General features: G+C 46.2%; 1 protein-coding gene across 4 annotated transcripts in view; it reads right to left on the bottom strand.

Annotated features, from left to right (window-relative positions):
- Positions 1-11,724, bottom strand: part of LOC109924616 (prostaglandin E2 receptor EP1 subtype-like) — a 21,190-nt gene extending 9,466 nt beyond the window's left edge. For 2 of the 4 annotated variants that reach the window (XM_048618078.1, XM_048618081.1), the window contains exon 1: positions 11,591-11,724. The gene's annotated coding sequence lies outside the window, so the exon portion shown is untranslated. Of the gene's footprint in view, positions 1-11,065; positions 11,526-11,575 lie in introns of those variants that run through there. The other 2 variants (XM_048618079.1, XM_048618080.1) reach the window with 2 other exon arrangements.
- Positions 11,725-18,238: the final 6,514 nt, after the last annotated feature.

The following is an 18,238-nucleotide window of genomic DNA, read 5'->3' as shown; positions in this document are numbered from 1 at the left end:
GTGTGTATATGTGTGTGAGAGAGTGTGAGTGTGTGAGTGTGAGTGTGCATGAGGACTGTGTGTATGTGTTGGTGTGTGTATATGTGTGTGAGACTGTGTGAGTGTGAGACTGTGAGACTGTGAGACTGTGAGAGTGTGAGAGTGTGAGAGTGTGTGAGTGTCTGAGTGTGAGCGTGTGTGAGTGTCTGAGTGTGTGAGGGGGAGTGTGGGGGAGTGTGGGGGAGTGTGTATGTGTCGGTGTGTGTGGAGTGTGTGTGGAGTGTGTGTGGAGTGTGTGTGGAGTGTGTGTGGAGTGTGTGATTGTGTATGAGTGTGTGAGTGTGTGTGGGTGTGTGAGTGTGTGTGGGTGTGTATGGGGGGGGGGGGGGGGTGTTCCCTTGCCCTTGTCCTTCGAGATGGAAATGGTCGTGGCTTTGGAAGGTGCTGCTAGGGGAACTGTGATGCCTCCCTCATCCGACTAGCTGTGTTGAGAATCAAATGGAGGTTCATGTGAAAGTGACCCCCCGTTGAGGGCGGGTGTGGTGAATGACTTGGCGACTGAGCCTGTAACCCGGTCACAGCCAGAAAGCAGCGAAAAGACAAACACGAAATGAGCCATTGGATCAGAATGCCGCGTATTGTCCCAACCTGCTGGTGGGATACACAATAACTTCCCAGGGTCCGGACCCGAAACGTCAGCCTTCCTGCTCCTCTGATGCTGCTTGGCCTGCTGTGTTCATCCAGCTCTACTCCTTGTTATCTCAACTTCCCAACCAGCCATGGTTCCAATTCCAACCCATCACCACTAGGAAGCAGCAAACACTAAGCAGACATCACCTCATGGGCAGGGATGAAACATAGCTCCTGGGTCTTACTGATCCCTGGCAATGTTTATGCACCATGTTTATGGAGCACTCACACTCCCAGACTATAAACACTCACCTTGCCAGTAACAGTCCCCGCTCAATTATAGGAAAAGCCTGCTCTTCAAATAGATCAGTCCACCCTGGGCCACCTCAGTTGAAGTTCTAATAGACTACTTGCACATTTACTTTTCTGAATGTAGGTTCTCTGTCAGGATGCAGAGTCACTGTATGAAATGAAGCCATGCCTGGTGGGCTGAGTGTTGATGTGGTGAGTGAAGTTGTTCCTCTATCCTTCAGCGATGTTTTTTTTTAAATTCATTCACTGGCTCAGGGCATCATTGGCCTGGGCCAGCATTTATTGCCCATCCAGAGGGCAGTTAAGAGTCAACCACACATTGCTGTGTGGGTCTGGAGTCACATGTAGGCCCAGACCAGGTAAGGACAGCAGTTTCCTTCCCTAAAGGATGTTAGTGAACCAGATGGGTTTTTCCCCAACAATTGGTAATGGATTCACGGTCATCACTAGACTGTTAATTCCAGATTTAGGGTGTCAGTTAACTAAAATAATCCCCTGGGCCAGCAATGGCTTCTTCAAGTTCTAACTTGACCATTACCTTCCAATAACATTTTATCGACTGGGTGTTTGAATCCTCCTGCACATTGTTTATGCAGTTCTTATACTAATTAGGGATGGCACAGTGGCTCAGTAGTTAGCACTGCTGCCTCACAGCATCAGGGACCCAGGTTCGCTTCCAGCCTCGGGCAACTGTCTGTGTGGAGTTTGCACATTCTCCCTGTGTCTGAGTGGGTTTCGCATGTGTGGGTGTGTGTCTGTGTGTGTGTGAGAGAGACGTTGTGTGTGTGAGGAGAGAGCGTGCGTGCGTGCGTGTGTGGACTGTGTGCACGTGAGGGGGATGTGTGTGTGTGCGTGCATGCTCCGGTTTCCTCCCACTGTCCAAAGATGTGCAGGTTAGGGTGGATTGGCCGTGGGAAATGCAGGGTTACAGGGATAGAGTGGGGGATGGGTCTGAGTGGAATGTTCTTCGGAGGGTCGGTGTGGACTCGATGGGCCAAATAGCCTGCTTCCACGTTGTAGGGATTGTATGATTGTAATTAGGAGAAAGAGAAGGCCATTCAGCCCCTTGTGAATGTCCCAATGAGACCTGCATCACCTCCGATAGGCATTCAATACACAGCAGGATAGCAGAGCTCTGAGGGAATAAAGGGGTTAATGGCAAAGACATGGATGCATATTGTCTGAGTGATAGGAAACAGATATTAATAGTTTAATGAGTATTTGTCAGGCTGGAGAAAGGCTTTCAGCGGAGTTCCCTGTGGGTCAGCAATGGGATTTATATATTCCTGAAATGCATTAATGATCCAGGTCCAGTGCACTGGAGACAATTTTGGAGTCGGCAGCTGACACAAAACTTGAGATCATTGTAAACTGTGAGGAAGACACTGTCAAATTCCAAAGGTGCATTTCTAGACAGGGCAGGTAGGTGGCAGATGTAGTTCAATGTTGAGAAGTGTGAGGTGATGCATTTTGCTGCAAATAACATGGAGAGATATTATAAAACGGGCAGGGAACTGTTCTGAAGGGGGTGCAGGAACAGAGGGATTTGTGTGTATATGTATGAAAGCGATTACTGGTGGCAGGACAGATAGAAGGAGCTGCAAAAGAGGCTTACGGTGATCTAGATTTCATTAATAGCAGCTTAGAGTACAAGAGTGTGGGGTGGTTTACAATGAACTTACACAGGACACTAGCTAGATGTCTACTGGAATATTGTATACACAATATGGTGCCATAGTTTAAGGAGGATGTGAACATGTTGTGGAAGAGGTTTATGAAAATGATTCCGGGAATGAGAAACTTCAGATATTAGGAAAGTTTGGAGAAGTTGGTACTGTCTTCCCGGGAGAGGAGAAGAGATTTGATCTGAAGTTTTCAAAACCATGAAGATTTTGGGCGGAGTAGAGAGGGAGAAAGGGTTCTTGCTTGGGAAAGGATTAAGGACCAGAGCACACAATTTTACAGTAATTTGCAAAATAGTAAATGTGAGGTAAGGAAAATTAGTACTTTTTACACAGTAGGAAGTAGTTAGGGCGTGGAATGCTGCCTGGAAGTATGGTGGAGGCAGGTTCAAATTGAGGCATTCAGGAGCTCATTAGGTGGTTAAAACACAGACTTATGGGAAAAGGGCCAGAACTTGGCAATAAGTTACAATTCTTCGAGACTGAGTTCAGACACAACGCTTTCCATCTGAATTGTAACAGCTCTGCGATATGGCTCACCTGATCGTAACCTTAACTCCAAATTCCTTACCACCTTTGACTGACTTACAGATCAAAAATCTGTCTAACTCAACTGCCAGTAATGTCTCAAACCTATCTGCCCACTCCACCTTATGTTCTACACTGCCTCCCTCACAATTTACAATTTTTTGTAATCGGACTCTGACTCTGTCCCCTGCATACTGGGACAAGACATTGTTCAGTGTCACCCTTACCTTCAAACTGCTCCCTGCTGGATCCATCTCCCCATGAGAGGGAAAACATCCTCTCAGTGTCCAGCCTGTCAAGTCCCCTCACAAAGGTACGTGTTCCAATAAGATCACCCCTCATTCTTCTAAGTGCCAATGGTTACACCCACTGCCTGACCTACCTTTCCTCATAAGATAAACCCCTTTGTGGCAGGAATCAGTCAAGTGAACCTTCTCTGAACTGCCTCCAATGTAGAACATGCAGCAAAGAAGTAAGCCATTCTGCCCAAAGTGTTTTCCCTAGCCCTTAGAAAGAGCTAACCGATTCACCAATTTACCAAAGAACACAAGGCTAGGGGCCAAGTGCTGGAAAGTGGGGTTAGAATAGATAGATGGCTGTCTTTGACCAGCATGGACTTGATGGGCCAAAGGGACTTTTTTTCACTGATTTACACCTTTATGACTCTGACTGTCACTATGTCATCTGCCACACACCCAACACACACACCAATTTGCCATAGCCCTGTAAAGTTTTGCTTTTTGATGTACCCACAATTATTCCATCTCCTAGCACCACCTTTCAGGAAACTCATCGCTGCTCAGAAACTAAAAAAAGACACTTCCTCTGGCTTTTTTTAAAATCAATTTCCTTACAACTGTATCCTTTAGTTAAGAAGCTCCCACCCAACCCCAAAATGGAAACAGATTCCCTATATTGACTCTTTATATATCCACTCCATTTAACACATGAGCACATATTCCTGGCTATTTTATGTGTCTAAATGTTGAGATTCATATGCCAGAATAGATTAAAAATGGAAACACTGAGATCAGCCTTGTGCCGGCTTTCCTGTTGTTCTGAGCAGGAAATTATAATGTTCCCGACTCTGGGAAAACAACTGTGACATTCGTCGATCCCTCAGTTCTTTCAGCATTTTGGCAAAGGTTGAATCACTTCTCCACTCTGCGCTGCATTAACAGAAGCGAACGCTCCTGACAGGGCAATGCTGCACTATCACTGGGCTGTCTTTCAGATCAAGCATTAAACCAATGCACCTTCTACTGAGGCAGCTGAAAGGATCCCATGGTGCTATTGGTAAATGAATGGGGGGGTTCTGTCACCGATGTCCCGGCCAGTCTTTTATCCTGAAATCGACATTTCAAAACAGATTATCTGATCACTCATTGTCTTGCTGTTTGTTGGAGCTCGCAGGGTGCATGTTGTTGCTGTGTTACCCACTTCACTAGGGACTTAGTTAGCTCAGTTGGTTGGGTTGGCTGGTTAGTGATGCAAAAATAGAAAGGGTTTAGAGGGATATGGGTTAAATGCTGGTAAACAGGGCCAGGTCAGACTGGGAAGTCTGGTCAGCACGGACGAGATGGACCGAAGGGTCTGTTTCTGTGCTGAATGACTATAACAGTGTAGGGTCAATTCCCACGCTGGCTGGGGTTACAACAAAGGACTCCCTTTCGCAACCTCTCCCCTCGCCTGAGGTCTGATGACCCTCAGCTTAAACTACCACTAGTCATCTCTATGTTGAGTGATACAATGCTGCCTTTACTTGATCTACACCACAAGTAATCTGTGACTATGCTGAAGACAACGGCTGTAAAGCAATGCTCCAACAACACTCAAGAAGCTTGATACCATCCAGGACAAAGCTGCCCGCTTGATTGGCACTACATCCACAAGCATCCACTCTCTCCACCACCAACGCTCAGTAGCAGCAGTGTGTACTATCTACAAGATGCGCTGCAACAACTTCTTTGACAGTACCTTCCAAACCCGTGATCTCTACCATCTAGAAGGACAAAGGCAGCAGATACAGGGGAACAGCACCCCCTGCAAGTTCCCCTCTGAGCCACTCACCATCTTGACTTGGACCAATCTGCTGGGGAGTTCTTTAAGGAGTTAACATGCTGTGGTTCGATTCCCAAATTTCCAAAAGGCACTTGATAAGACGCCCAATAAAAAATTATTATGGAAAGTAAAAGCTCAGCTCGACAATTTATATAACTTTTTTTCGATAAAGTGACTGCATGTATAACTGCCAAATTTACTAACGACACAGATAGGTTGGAAAGCAAATTGTGAAGAGCACACAAGGAGGTACAAAAAGATACTATAATTTGTTGTGCAGCCTTATGGGCCTCGCTCTGTCAAAGCACCCTAATGATCTGTATGTCCTTGTTTGCCATGATCTGCCTGTACTGCTCGCAAAACAAAACTTTTCACTGTGCTTAGGTAGACATGACGACAATGAATCAATCAAAAAACTGGATTATAACAACACGGGACAATGCAACTACCTACTTTAGCGGGAAGAATAAAAAGAAACATACTATAAACAGTGGGAGATTGCTTAACTCTGAGGTGCAGAGGGATCTGGGAGCCCCAGTGTGTGAAGCACAACAGTTTAATATGCAGTTACAGCCAAAAAAAGTTTAATGGAATTTTATCATTGGGAGAAGAATTGAATCAAAGAATAAGGAAGTTATGTTTCAGTTTTACAGAGCGCTGGTGAGAGCGTGGCTGGACTGCTGCGTAAGGGCTCGGGTGCCCTATTTAGGGAATGATATAAATAGGTAGGGAACAGTTCATAAAAGACCTTTTCCTAGCCACCAACAGTTCTGAGGAAGGGTCACTCAACCTGAAACGTTAACTCTGATTTCTCCCCACAGACTCTGCCAGACCTGCTAAGCTTTTCCAGCAACTTCTGTTTTTGTTTCTGATTTCCAGCATCCGCAGTTCTTTCGGTTTTTATTTAGTACTTAACTCACTGCCACTTCTCTTCCAGGCATACCCACCTTGAAGAAGTTCTGATTCCCCTCTCTGACACGATTTCGGCATATAAACCACATCTTCCTAGTGGCCGTATGTTCTGAGGAAGGGTCACTCAACCCAAAACGCTGACTCTGATTTCTCTCCAACAGATGCTGCCAGACCTGCTGAGCTTTTCCAGCAACTTCTGTTTTTGTTAATAAAATCTGTTTACTTGACTCATTTTTGGAATTGACAGGTACCTTATGAGCAAAGGTTGAACAGGCTAGGCTTCTAACCATTGGAGTCGGGGGAGATTGTTTGAAACATATAAGATCCTGAGGGGTCTTGACCAGGTGGATATGGAGAGGATGTTCCCTATTGTAGAAGAGTCTGGAACTGGTGGGGGGGGGGGTCACTGTTTAAAAATCAGGAGATGGCCATTTAAAACAGAGATGAGGCTAAATGTCTTTTTCTCCGAGGGTGGTGAGTGCTGGGAACCCTGTTCCTGAAAATGCTGGTGGAAGCAGGGTTCCTGAATATTTTCAAGGCAGAGATAGATTCTTGTTCAGCTGGGGAGGGTGAAAGGTTATAAAGCATAGGCAGTGGTGTACTTTTGAGGCTACGTCGGAACAGCTATGATCCTACTGCACAGTAAAGCAGGGCCCAAGGACTGAATGGCCTACTCCTGTTCCCGATTCCTAAGTCTGGAAGTTCATATCATTATTCCTTCAGTGCTGCTGGGTCAAAATCCTGAAATTCCCTCCCTAGGGGCATTCTGGGTCGAGCTGACGCCCCTGCACTGCAGCGGTTCAGGAAGTCAGCTCACCATCAACTTCTGAAGGCCACTAGGGATGGTCAGTCAGCTTAGTGTATATCATGTAGGAAACTTAATCTGCACACAGACCTGATTCTATGTTGCTGGATTAGGGAGCTCAGACACTGTTGTATAGCTAGGCTGGTCCTGACCTGGGCATGTGTGCATGTGTCAGAGTGTGTGTGTCAGTGTGCATGCATGTGTGTGTGTGCATGTGTGTGTGTCAGTGCATGTGTGTGTGTCAGTGCATGTGTGTGTGTCAGTGCATGTGTGTGTCAGTGCATGTGTGTGTGTGACAGAGTGCGTGTGTCAGTGCGTGTGTGTCAGTGTGTGTGTGTGTGTCAGTGCATGAGTGTGTGTGACAGTGCGTGTGTGGGTCAGTGCGTGTGTGTGTGTCAGTGCATGAGTGTGTGTTTGTCAGTGTGTGTGTGTGTGTCAGTGCGTGTGTGTGTGTGTGTCAGTGCGTGTGTGTGACAGTGTGCGTGTGTGTGTCGGTGCGTGTGTGTGTGTCAGTGCGTGTGTGTGTGTCAGTGCGTGTGTGTGAGTCAGTGCGTGTGTGTGAGTCAGTGCGTGTGTGTGTGACAGTGCGTATGTGTGTGACAGTGCGTGTGTGTCAGTGCGTGTGTCAGTGCGTGTGTGTGTCAGTGCGTGTGTGTGTTTGTCTGTGTGTGTGTGACAGTGTGTGTGTGACAGTGCGTGTGAGTGTGACAGTGCGTGTGACAGTCAGTGCGTGTGTGTGAGACAGTGTGTGTGTGTGTGACAGTGTGTGTGAGTGTGTCAGTGTGTGTGTCAGTGCGTGTGTGTGTGTCAGTGCATGAGTGTGTGTGTTTGTGACAGTGTGTGTGTGTGTCAGTGCGTGTGAGTGTGTGACAGTCAGTGCGTGTGTGTCAGTGCGTGCGTGTCAGTGCGTGTGTGTGTGTCAGTGTGTGTCTGTGTGTCAGTCGGTGCGTGTGTCTGTGTGTGTGTCAGTCAGTGCGTGTGTCTGTGTGTGTGTCTGTGTGTGTGTGTGTCAGTGTGTGTGTGTGTGTTGGGAGGGGAAGATGGTAGCTGCCCTGAACAAGGGGAACACTTGCCCTCAGTAAGAGCCGGCACATGGAATCTTTTAACATGGTGAGGCTGTTTCATCGCGTCTCCCACATGGGCCTGGCTGACCAGGAAGCTCCCCTGCTCCCACCGCTCTCAGGGGGTACGTTTGAGGAATGTCCACATCCGTAGCCAGCCTTTGTGACAATGGCAACTTCTGTGGCCCAGAGTGCGAGCAGAGCCCAGAGCAATCTGATGGTCCCTGTTTCCAATCTAACACCACACCAACATAATATACACAAAGCTGGCGGAAATCCCCAGCGTGACCTGAAACAGAGAACGCTAGGGAAACACAGCAGCCCTGGCAGCATCAGGGGACAGAGAGACAAGAGTTCACACTTTGAATGCTCGGCCTTTCAGCACAAGTTGAAAGAGGTTGGAGTGGTGACAGCTTTGGAAACAAAGTGCAGGCAGTGGGAGAGAAGACACTCAGCTGTCATAGAGGAGAGGGCAAGAAGGATTGAATAACAAAAAGGCAGGGAAGGGACAAGAAATATCTGTTTCTGAAGGAGATGCATTTGGAATTTGCTACTTTTGTAAGGCTGTGACTTGGACCCTCCTTAGGAAAAAGCTAAATCCAGAGAGGGAATGATCAATGAGCTTATCTCTTCCTCTCTCACCATCTTAATGTCACTCTTTCACAAATATTGTAAATCCTTCCAACTGAATACACTCTAAACTTATTTCAAATAAATAGCAAACCACCTCTTCACCTGGCAGTTTAGTGATTTTCACACTTTTTTTTTCTCTGATATGTTTAAAATAACTTTTTCTTCCCAAACAACATTTGTGTTAACCAGGGACAAGTGCTGATTGTATCGATCAACTGAAAGCCTGAGCCTATAATGGCTCCAAAATGATTCTGCATAGATAAACAAATCTGTAGCTGCTTCCAATATTTGGCACCGTTTGATGGTCAGTAGTGAAACAGCAACACTGAAAGTTACATTCATATAACACTTTCCATGTCGTGAACAATGCAGAGGCACTTCACTGCAACGTTGTAAATCAGAGTGTACCACATAAGGGGGCAATGATTGAAAACTCGACAGAAAAGGATTTCAGGGGTGCGTTAAAAAGAGGGAAGTGAGGCATGAAGGTGAAGAGGTGTAGGGATGGAATGCCAGAGTTTGAGGTCCATGCATGGATACTGACGATGGAGAGATTAAAATGAGAGGCTGCTAATGAAAGAGCTTGGATTAGAAAATTGAAGAGCTGTGGGGCATAAAGGAGAGGGGGGCGGGAGAGAGAGCAGTCAGATCATGCAGGCGTTTGAAAACAAGGAAGAAAGTGTTAACGCAAACAAATTGCTGGAAAAGCAATGAAAATATTAACATGAGCTTATCTCTTCCTCTCTCAGTATCTCACAATCACTTGGTTTGTAAATCCTTCCAACTGAATACGCTTTGAGTTTATTTTGAGTAATAAATTTGATGAAAAGTTGAATATTGATAGAATGCCTGGCTGAGAGACTATGTAAATCAGCGAGCCTGAGTGGGGGGAGGGAGGTGTAAAGGGGAACGGACTTGCTGCGTGTTTAGACAGGGACAGTGGAGTCTTTTCACGTTCACGGATACACTTCAGATAAAGATTCATTGGAACCAAATTTCATCCGGTGGGCTATCAGTAGGTAAAGGACTACACACTTCCTTCCCTCTTAAAAAAATGCAGATTACAGACACCACGCCAAATCAATTAGTACATAAAAACAAGACAACACCCCTGCAACATGTACTGTGCATTTTCACTCAATGTCTTTTGGATTGTACAGGAACCCCCCACCTCCCCGGTCTCCCTTTCCCGCAAAACTCAGCAATTTCCTGGTTGTGGCCCCTCTGGTGGTGAAACAGCGCCACCTCCTCCCCACAGGCAGGCAGATGTAACTGCAGCGTGAGTGTTTACATTGGCAATTGCTACACCGACCGGGAGCGCAGATTTTAGCCATCCATCACCGGGCCGAAAGGGAATTCTGCAAACAGCAGATGCGGTTCGTGACAGGCAACAGGTTTGTCAGATCCAAAGTGGTCGCAGATTGGCGGGAGCAACGTGCATTTATGTAGCACCGTTCACTACATTCCCAAAGTGCCCCACAGACAATTCAACATATTTTCAAGTGTTGTGACGTAGGGCGATCAATTTGCACGCAGCAAGATTCCACAAACAGCGCACTATTACAAATATGGCTTCTCATTCTGTCAGCTTTTGTCTTGTCTTTGGAGAAGCTTAAAACATGACGTTTAAAACTGCAACTTCACATTGAGCAATTTGATAATTTTTAAGTGACAATTGTTGTCAAGGGCACCAGGAAATTAGTTGCTGCTTTTCCTTCCGTTAGTGCTCAGGAGCTTTCTACATCTGCCTGAGGGGACAGACACAAGATGAAAGATCTCAGGTAAAGGAAAACAGACCCTGACAGGGCTGCACTGCCTGAGCTCTGAATCTATCACAAGCACAAACAGAAGTTACTGGAAAAGCTTAGCAGAGAAATCAGAGTTAACGTTTCAGGTCGAGAGACCCTTCCTCAGAACTGATCCCCTCAGCCTGGATTACCTCTCTAGAGTGTGGGTCTTGAACTCACAAGCTGCAGATCGGATGGTGGGAGAGGGGGGTGGGGGGGTGGGGGGGATGCGGTGCGTGGGCTGGGGGTGGGAAGGTAGATGTGGAGGGGTGCAGGAGAGTATAAGTGGGGGTGTAAACGCTACTCACTGAGCTACTGACAGCTAGCAGTTCATGTTTTAATTAAAGTGGAAGCCCAGCCGGAAAGAGTCACACACAGTGGCCCTACCTCCTGTTTGCCCCCTGCTTTCTGAGCCAATTCATTCCAATCTCCTTCCACTCTATCCCCGTCCTCCTGCGACCATTTCCCCCAGAATTATTCATCCGATTCCCCCCTTTTTGAAGGTCTATGCTTCCACCGCTCTTTCAAGCTGCCTGTTCCAGATCACAACGACCCCACTGTAAATAAAATCTCCCTCGCTCCTTCTGTTAGAAACCTTGCAATCTGTGTCACTGACACAGCAATTCCACTCCCCCCACCCCCCAATTACTCCAGCCACTGCTTTTGACCACGTACCTTTGTGTCCCTCCTGTTTGAATACCCTGTTGGCAGCTCCAGCGACAGAAATGTCAGGTCCCAAGATCGTTCAAACTACAAAGCCAGGTCTTCAGGGAGAGATTCTCCTCCGGAGGTTTGCTGAACGAGAATGTCTACCAGTGTGCCCTGGAAATGAGGAGCTGATTCTCCCTTGCTCACCGTGTACTTGAGAGAGGGGATTAGTCAGGAACTCTCTCTGTGATGATAGGGGGGAGAAAGTGGAGAGATTGGGACCAGTTCCTGCCTGAGGGTCTGTTTAAGTAGGGTCCAGACTGCACGCTTGTGGGAGGCTGACCACATTTAGAGCTGTATCTCTCTCTTTCTCTGACCCTCACACACACTGTCGTCTACACTCAGAAACGCAAGCTATAGAAAAGGGGAACATTCCGTCAGAGAAAAAAACATTTGTGGTTTCCCTTCCTTTGTAGGCTCAACACGCGAAAGCTTGAGAGAGGGAGGGAGGGTTGGAAGGGATGGAAAGGAACTTGCCTCCTTTATACTTGCCTGCAGATACATCAAAAAAGGTCTGTGAGGGACTACCAGAGTGTCTGTCATCAACGTGAAACCTTCAGGCACCAGCTCATTAGCGTCTCTGCAGTATCAGACTTTTCATCAGTTTGTCCGCAAGAAACACTCCTGACTTTCACTCTCTCGCTTTGGCTGCGTCTGTGTACTCCTTTATAGCTAAGTTAGCCTCTGCTCCCAGCCAATAAGGGGAAGGATCTCAGATTGCAGTCAGCATTGAAATATTGCAACCAGGCACATTAACAAGCTTCCAGTTTGACTTCATTCCCAGCTCGAATGAATAGAACCACTTTTATACAGAAAAAAAAATAGTAGGTTCCTGTCCCAACTCCAATTTGTTCTCTGCCTTCTCAAACTGTTGGCTGCCTGTTCACTATAAAAACCTGTTTGGCTGCTCCCTGGTTTTAATTAGCTCGTGGTTGTACAAGCGTGCTCCAGTTCACAGCATTTGGAGGAGCCAGATCTGGTGGGTCACGGACAATCCCGGGTTTTTCCCCGGCTCCTCTTGCTGGGTTGGGGCAGTCCCATTGTGCCCAGTTACCCTTGTGCTGTGAGGAGGGCAGCGGGGAAAGTGCTGGCCGATTCTCCCAGGGTGGGTGTGGAGGTGCTGTGGGAGTGATGCTCAGCTGTGAAGCACATCAGAGTTGAATAGCCCGCAGTGGTTCACCATCCAGAGGGTGGAACTGAGCCCTGGAGATTTGTGCGGCGTTAGACATTTTGATTCATGGCCTGTGCTAATTTCCAGCTGTGTGAATATGTGTGTGTATGTGGGTGGGTGTGAGGGGAGCCTCACCTCTGTGACCCCACCCCAGGGAGAGGAAACTTGACAGGGTCCCCAACGAACAACTTACTGCAGCTGCTGGAATCAAAACGTTAGCTCCGCGGGTGTTGCCTGACCCACTGTGATTTCCAGCATTTTTTGTTTTCAGCTGGAATTCTGGACATGGGGCTGAGAAAGCGAAACTGTTCTGAAGCCCATTGGCCACACCACAGGGGCATGTGGGCCCAGCCCTGAGTGTGGAACGTCTCCAGTATTTCCTGTGGGCCTCACTAAAGCAGATCTGTGCACGATGGGCTGCTGCGTTTTTGTTTTGCATGATGGAGGCAATCACACTTTAAAAAGTCGGTGAGGAAAGCTTGTGATGTAAAATAAACCTGTTAGACTATAACCTGGAGTCATGTGATTTCTGGCCCTAGGTGGGAGGCATTTCCAACACCAACAGAAACCACTTGCTGTGCCCCCCTGCCATACAGAAAGACCCCTTTCCCTTCCCCACCACCTGATGCCAGGGACCCCCAGAGGTTTACTTTCTTTTGAAACCATTCATCACCTTCGGCTGCTCCCCACTCCTGAAGCAGTGAGTTCCAGCTTGTGACCACTCTCTGTGTACTTTACTCACAGAGAATTCCACCAGCCCTCAATCCCCAGAATGGTCACATTCCTGTATCACCTTTCACTGACAGAACCACTTTATTACCTGCATTGTGCAGGCAGCCAAGAGTAAAGGGCAATGATTGCATTGTTACCTTTGCTAATAATGTTCCAGTTCTCTGCTTTGTTGCCATATCAACACTTTGAAAGAGCTCCTTAATTGTGCTGTAACTAACTATCAGATCAATCTCCCTCTCTCCTTTACGACCTTCCAATGGTCTACTTTCTCAGCACCATCTACCATTCTAGATGTCCCTGGGTAGGAACTAACAGTGATACAGGTACAGTATGTCACAAAGGGAATAGTGAGTGACAGTGTTAGGAGACTGAAGATTTCCTTTTTAACTTACATGTTTAATTTTCTAAAAAAGATTTCTAATTTCCTGGATGTGGGGGTCGCTGTTTAGGCCCATGTTTATTACCCACCTTGAAAGGGTAGTGGAAAGTATCCTTCAAAAATATAGCCAGTTATTTCACATTTCTGAGAGTCTGGAGTCACATGTAGATACATACAGCAGATTCCCTTCCCTAAAGATGGTTTTTAATGATAATCTTTGGTCACTGTCACGGAATTTATTTATTTTTTTGAACTGAACCTTCCCAGTTGCTACAGCAGAAATTGAATTCGCCATTCAGATGATCAGTCTGGATTAGCTACCCAGTGATGTAACCACTTTACTACCACGTCCAATCAGATAAGCCTTGATCTCACTGAACGGTGGAGCAGATTTGATGGGTCAAATGGGCCTGCTCATGTCTTATGGTCCTTTTCTGATTCAATCTTGGAACACGGGCCTCACTGGCTAGGCAGCATTTATTGCCCATCCCTAATTACCCAGAGGGCAGTTAACAGTCGACCACATTGCTGTGGGTCTGGAGTCACATGTAGTTAAGGGTGGCAGGTAACCTTTCTGTAGGCTTGACAATCAGCAATGGTTTCATGGTCATCATTAGCCTCTTAATTATTATTGAATTCTAATTCCACCATCTGCTGTGGCAGGATTTGACTCCAGAACATTATCTGGGTCTTGAGATTAACAGCCCAGTGATAATATCACTAGGCCATCGCCTCCTCCCCAATCTCCATTGTTTATATTCCCACCCTATGTTCCTTCTGTCCTTTATGGGACATTTTCTCCAAATGTCTCTTGTCCTCACAAACAATGGAAAGAATTGATGAACAGTTTAATATTTACTGAGAGCCCTCTGTGCCCATCAAAAGCTGCGAACTGCTTTCCATTCAATATTTTACTTTTATGAAGTCCTCTGTGAGTGAGATGAGTCATAGTAAGGAAAATCTTTGCCCATTTCTTTGACCCACCAGTTCTTTCTTGTTCATGCCTTGCAAAATCATGACCATGCTCATGTTCATCAAATTGTGTTATAGTCCAGCACAGCAGGAGGCCATTTGGCCTATTGCACACAGACTGTCCGATCCCTCACACTCACTGCTATTAGCTCTGCTTCCACTGAGTACACCCCTGATCATAACCATTTGCTGCATCAGAAATGGTCTCCTTATGCTGCTTTATTCCCCAAAATCAGTGTCCACAGTGACCTTTCCTACACCAGAATCAGAACAGGTGCAAGGTTTGAGCCTCTCGTCAGAGATCCATCTTGTGATGGTTATAACTGGTGCCCAATTTCCCTCTTCACTTTAAGTGATGGTCTTTGCATTACCCTCACTCACTCGCACTGCAAAGGAGCAGCTAATCCTTTCAGCTCCTTGAGCAACACATCCTATTTGCTTTCCCTTTCCTGAAGTTGCAAGTCTCAGGCCAGCCAGTCCTCCATTACAACATCTCATCAGGCTAACAACCCTCATTTACAGCTTTACCTTCACTGTGAGATAACTACTACACACTGCCTGACAGAGGGGAGGGGCTGGAGGAGGTGACACAGATAGGGAAGGGTGTAGGGGCTGGAGGAGGTGACAGAGGTAGGGAGAGGTGTAGGGCCTTGAGGAGGTTACAGAGATAGGAAGTGCTTTAGGGGCTGGAGGAGGTTACAGAGATAGGGAGGGGTGTAGGGACTGGAGGAGGTTACAGAGGTAGGGAGGGGTCTAGGGGCTGGTGGAGGTTACAGAGGTAGGGAGGGGTGTAGGGACTGGAGGAGGTTACAGAGAAAGGGAAGGGGTGTATGCGCTGGAGGAGGTGACAGCAATAGGGAAGGATAGAGGATCTGGTGGAGGATACAGTGTAGGAAGAGGCGGGAACAGGGAAGGATTTGAAAACTGGGCTGAACTGTTAAAATCAATGTGTTGGGAAATGGAGAGCCATTGGGGGTCAGTTTACAGAGTGATGGTGAGAGAAAGGGGCTCCGTGTGAATTATGGCATTGCTGAAGAATTTGGATGGATTGCTGTTTCTGGATAGTGGCATTTCTGAAAGTGAACCAGGAGAGCTGGAAGTGTTTAGCATGGTGTCAACAATGAACTGGGTGATGGCTTCCACCGCTGATGAGCTGAAGTAAAAGTGAGACACCAATGATATGTAAACTGGATTTCCTCATGATTATACATAGATAACGCAGAATGGACAATAATATAAGACTCAAATGGTAACTCTCATGGCTGGGGAATGGGAATATCTGATTGGAAAGTGACAGTGAGAGTTCCTTAGGGTTGAGGTTGGGATTGAGTTATAGGTGCAGCCTCCTGTGTGAAACACAATCATTTTTGAAAATCACTTTGCTCTTTTATAATTGGAATGTTTTCACACTGTGAAACCATTTTAATGATAGTAAAACAGGCCAACGATCTATCAGATTGATGCATCCATAACCAGGAGACTTTTTAAAAAAACAATTATTTCCCAGGAGCAGAGGGCAATTAAATAAATCAGAGTGAACCTTTCATGTAGAGGTCAATTTAATCTTCGCCTTAAAACCAACACAAGTTTGATCTGTCCTTGGGCATTTTGATGTAATAGTCAGAGTGTTCTGTACTCTCTAATATTGTTTATTATATACCTGGCTGTAACTATGATTCATTTTCACAACTGATTGACGGATGACTCTTGCGTAGATTTTGAGTTTTTCCTCAGTTTCCAAGCACATGGCGCTCAGTTTGCTTTGTTCACAGTCACACCGTACTTGTAACTAACAGCGAGAAATCGGGAATCAGATTGTGGTTTGGAAATCTTCAGCCATTCCTTTGTTGCACACTGCCTGCAATGTAGCTACGAACCTGATTTTCAAAGCACACTCTGTGGTTGCATGCTTGTTATTGTCTTTGTGAAACACTAAGTTGTTGCTGAGTGACTACCGCATTCACTGTTAAACGAGAAACTCATGGTGTTCAGTCCAACTCCCGAGACCTGAAGGATGGTCTGTGCTGATACTCCAAGGCAGTACTGAGTGAGTACCACACTATCAGGGTAGGTTTGCAGGTACAACAAGTAATTAGGAAGGCAAATGGAATTTTGTCCTTCATTGCTAAAGGGATTGAGATTAAAAGCAGAGAGGTTATGTTGCAGCTGTACAAGGTGCTGGTGAGGCCACACCTGGAGTACTGTGTGCAGTTTTGGTCTCCTTACTTGAGAAAGGATGTACTGGCACTGGAGGGGGTGCAAAGGAGGTTCACTAGGTTGATTCCGGAGTTGAGGGGTTTGGTTTATGAGGAGAGACTGAGTAGACTGGGATTATATTCATTGGAATTCAGAATATTGAGGGGGGATCTTATAGAAACGTATAAAATTATGAAGGGAATAGATAAGATAGAAGTAGAGAGGATGTTTCCACTGGCAGGTGAAGCTAGGACAAGAGGGCATAGCCTCAAGATTAGAGGGAGCAGATTTAGGACTGAATTGAGAAGGAACTTCTTCACCCAGAGGGTTGTTAATCTATGGAATTCCTTGCCCAGTGGAGCAGTTGACGCTACTTCAGTAAACGTTTTTAAAGATAAGGTAGATTTTTTTTGAACAATAAAGGAATTAAGGGATACAGTGAGAACGCAGGTAAGTGGATCTGAGTCCACGAAAAGATCAGCCATGATCTTATTGAATGGCGGAGCAGGCTCGAAGGACCGGAATGCCTACTCCTGCTCCTAGCTCTTATGTTATGTTCTTATGTGTTTGCATCAGTAAAACCAGAGATCCACCTGTCAGCTTGGATAAACATTGAAGATCCCACAGAGTATGTTAGAAGAGGATGGAGAGAATTTCTGCAGCAGTCTGGGCAGTATGTACTGTTCAATCAACATCACTATAGACAGGGACAAGTGACTGTGGCCTTTGGGACACGTGATAGTCACTGATGGGACAGTAAATGTCATCTCCATAACACCACACATAGCGTCATAGAGCTGTACAGTGCGGAAACAGACCCTTTGGTCCAACTTGTCCATGCTGACCAGATATCTCTAAACCAAGCTAGCCCCATTTGTCACGATTTGGCTCATATCTCTCCAAACCCTTCCTATTCATGCACCCATCCAGATGCTTTTTAACTGTTGTAATCATACCAGCGTCCACCACTTCCTCTGGCAGCTCATACCACACACGCACCACCCTCAGTGGGGAATCAGTGACTAGGGTATAGATTGAAGGCAAGGGGCAGGCGGTTTGAAGGAGAAGTGAGGAAAGATTTTTTCACCCAGAGGGTGATGGGAATCTGGAACTCACCATCTTGTAAGGATGGCAGAGGCAGAAACCCTCATACCTCTCAGTAGAGTTTAGTTGTGCACTTGTGATGCCAAGGCTATGGGCCAATGGAAAATGGGATTTGAATAGTTAGGTGGTTGTTTCTGATGGACTGAATGACCTTTTCCTGTGCTGTAGCTCTCTGTGATTCAATGATGAGGGACTGTTCTTCAGAACTGGCTCCAATCCCCATTAAGAGTCACACTGGACTTGAAACATTAACTCTGTTGCTCTCTCCACATCTCAAGCAGTTATTGTGTCCTTGACTGAAGAAATTATTATTGATGTTGTGTTTCTCCAAAGTAGTATAGTTTAGGTTGGCTAATTCTTTGGCTTAATCTCCTCAACGGTCTATAGTTTAAAAAACTATCCCTTTGTGTTTATTAATAATTGCTTGGGAGAACTTAAACGTTGCTAAAAGGAAGCAAGAAGCTGTAGTTTGGCCTCCTCAGGATGTGGACACAAGAACCAGATGTAAGACAAGGAACATGTAATTTATACAGCACAAGGAGAGAGTGTTAATAGGTGACTATTAACTGTCAATCTTAGTTCTCAG

Source organism: Rhincodon typus, chromosome 38, assembly GCF_021869965.1.
Source record: "Rhincodon typus isolate 14 chromosome 38, sRhiTyp1.1, whole genome shotgun sequence".
NCBI lineage: Eukaryota > Metazoa > Chordata > Chondrichthyes > Orectolobiformes > Rhincodontidae > Rhincodon > Rhincodon typus.
This window is presented reverse-complemented; position numbering and strand designations above follow the sequence as displayed.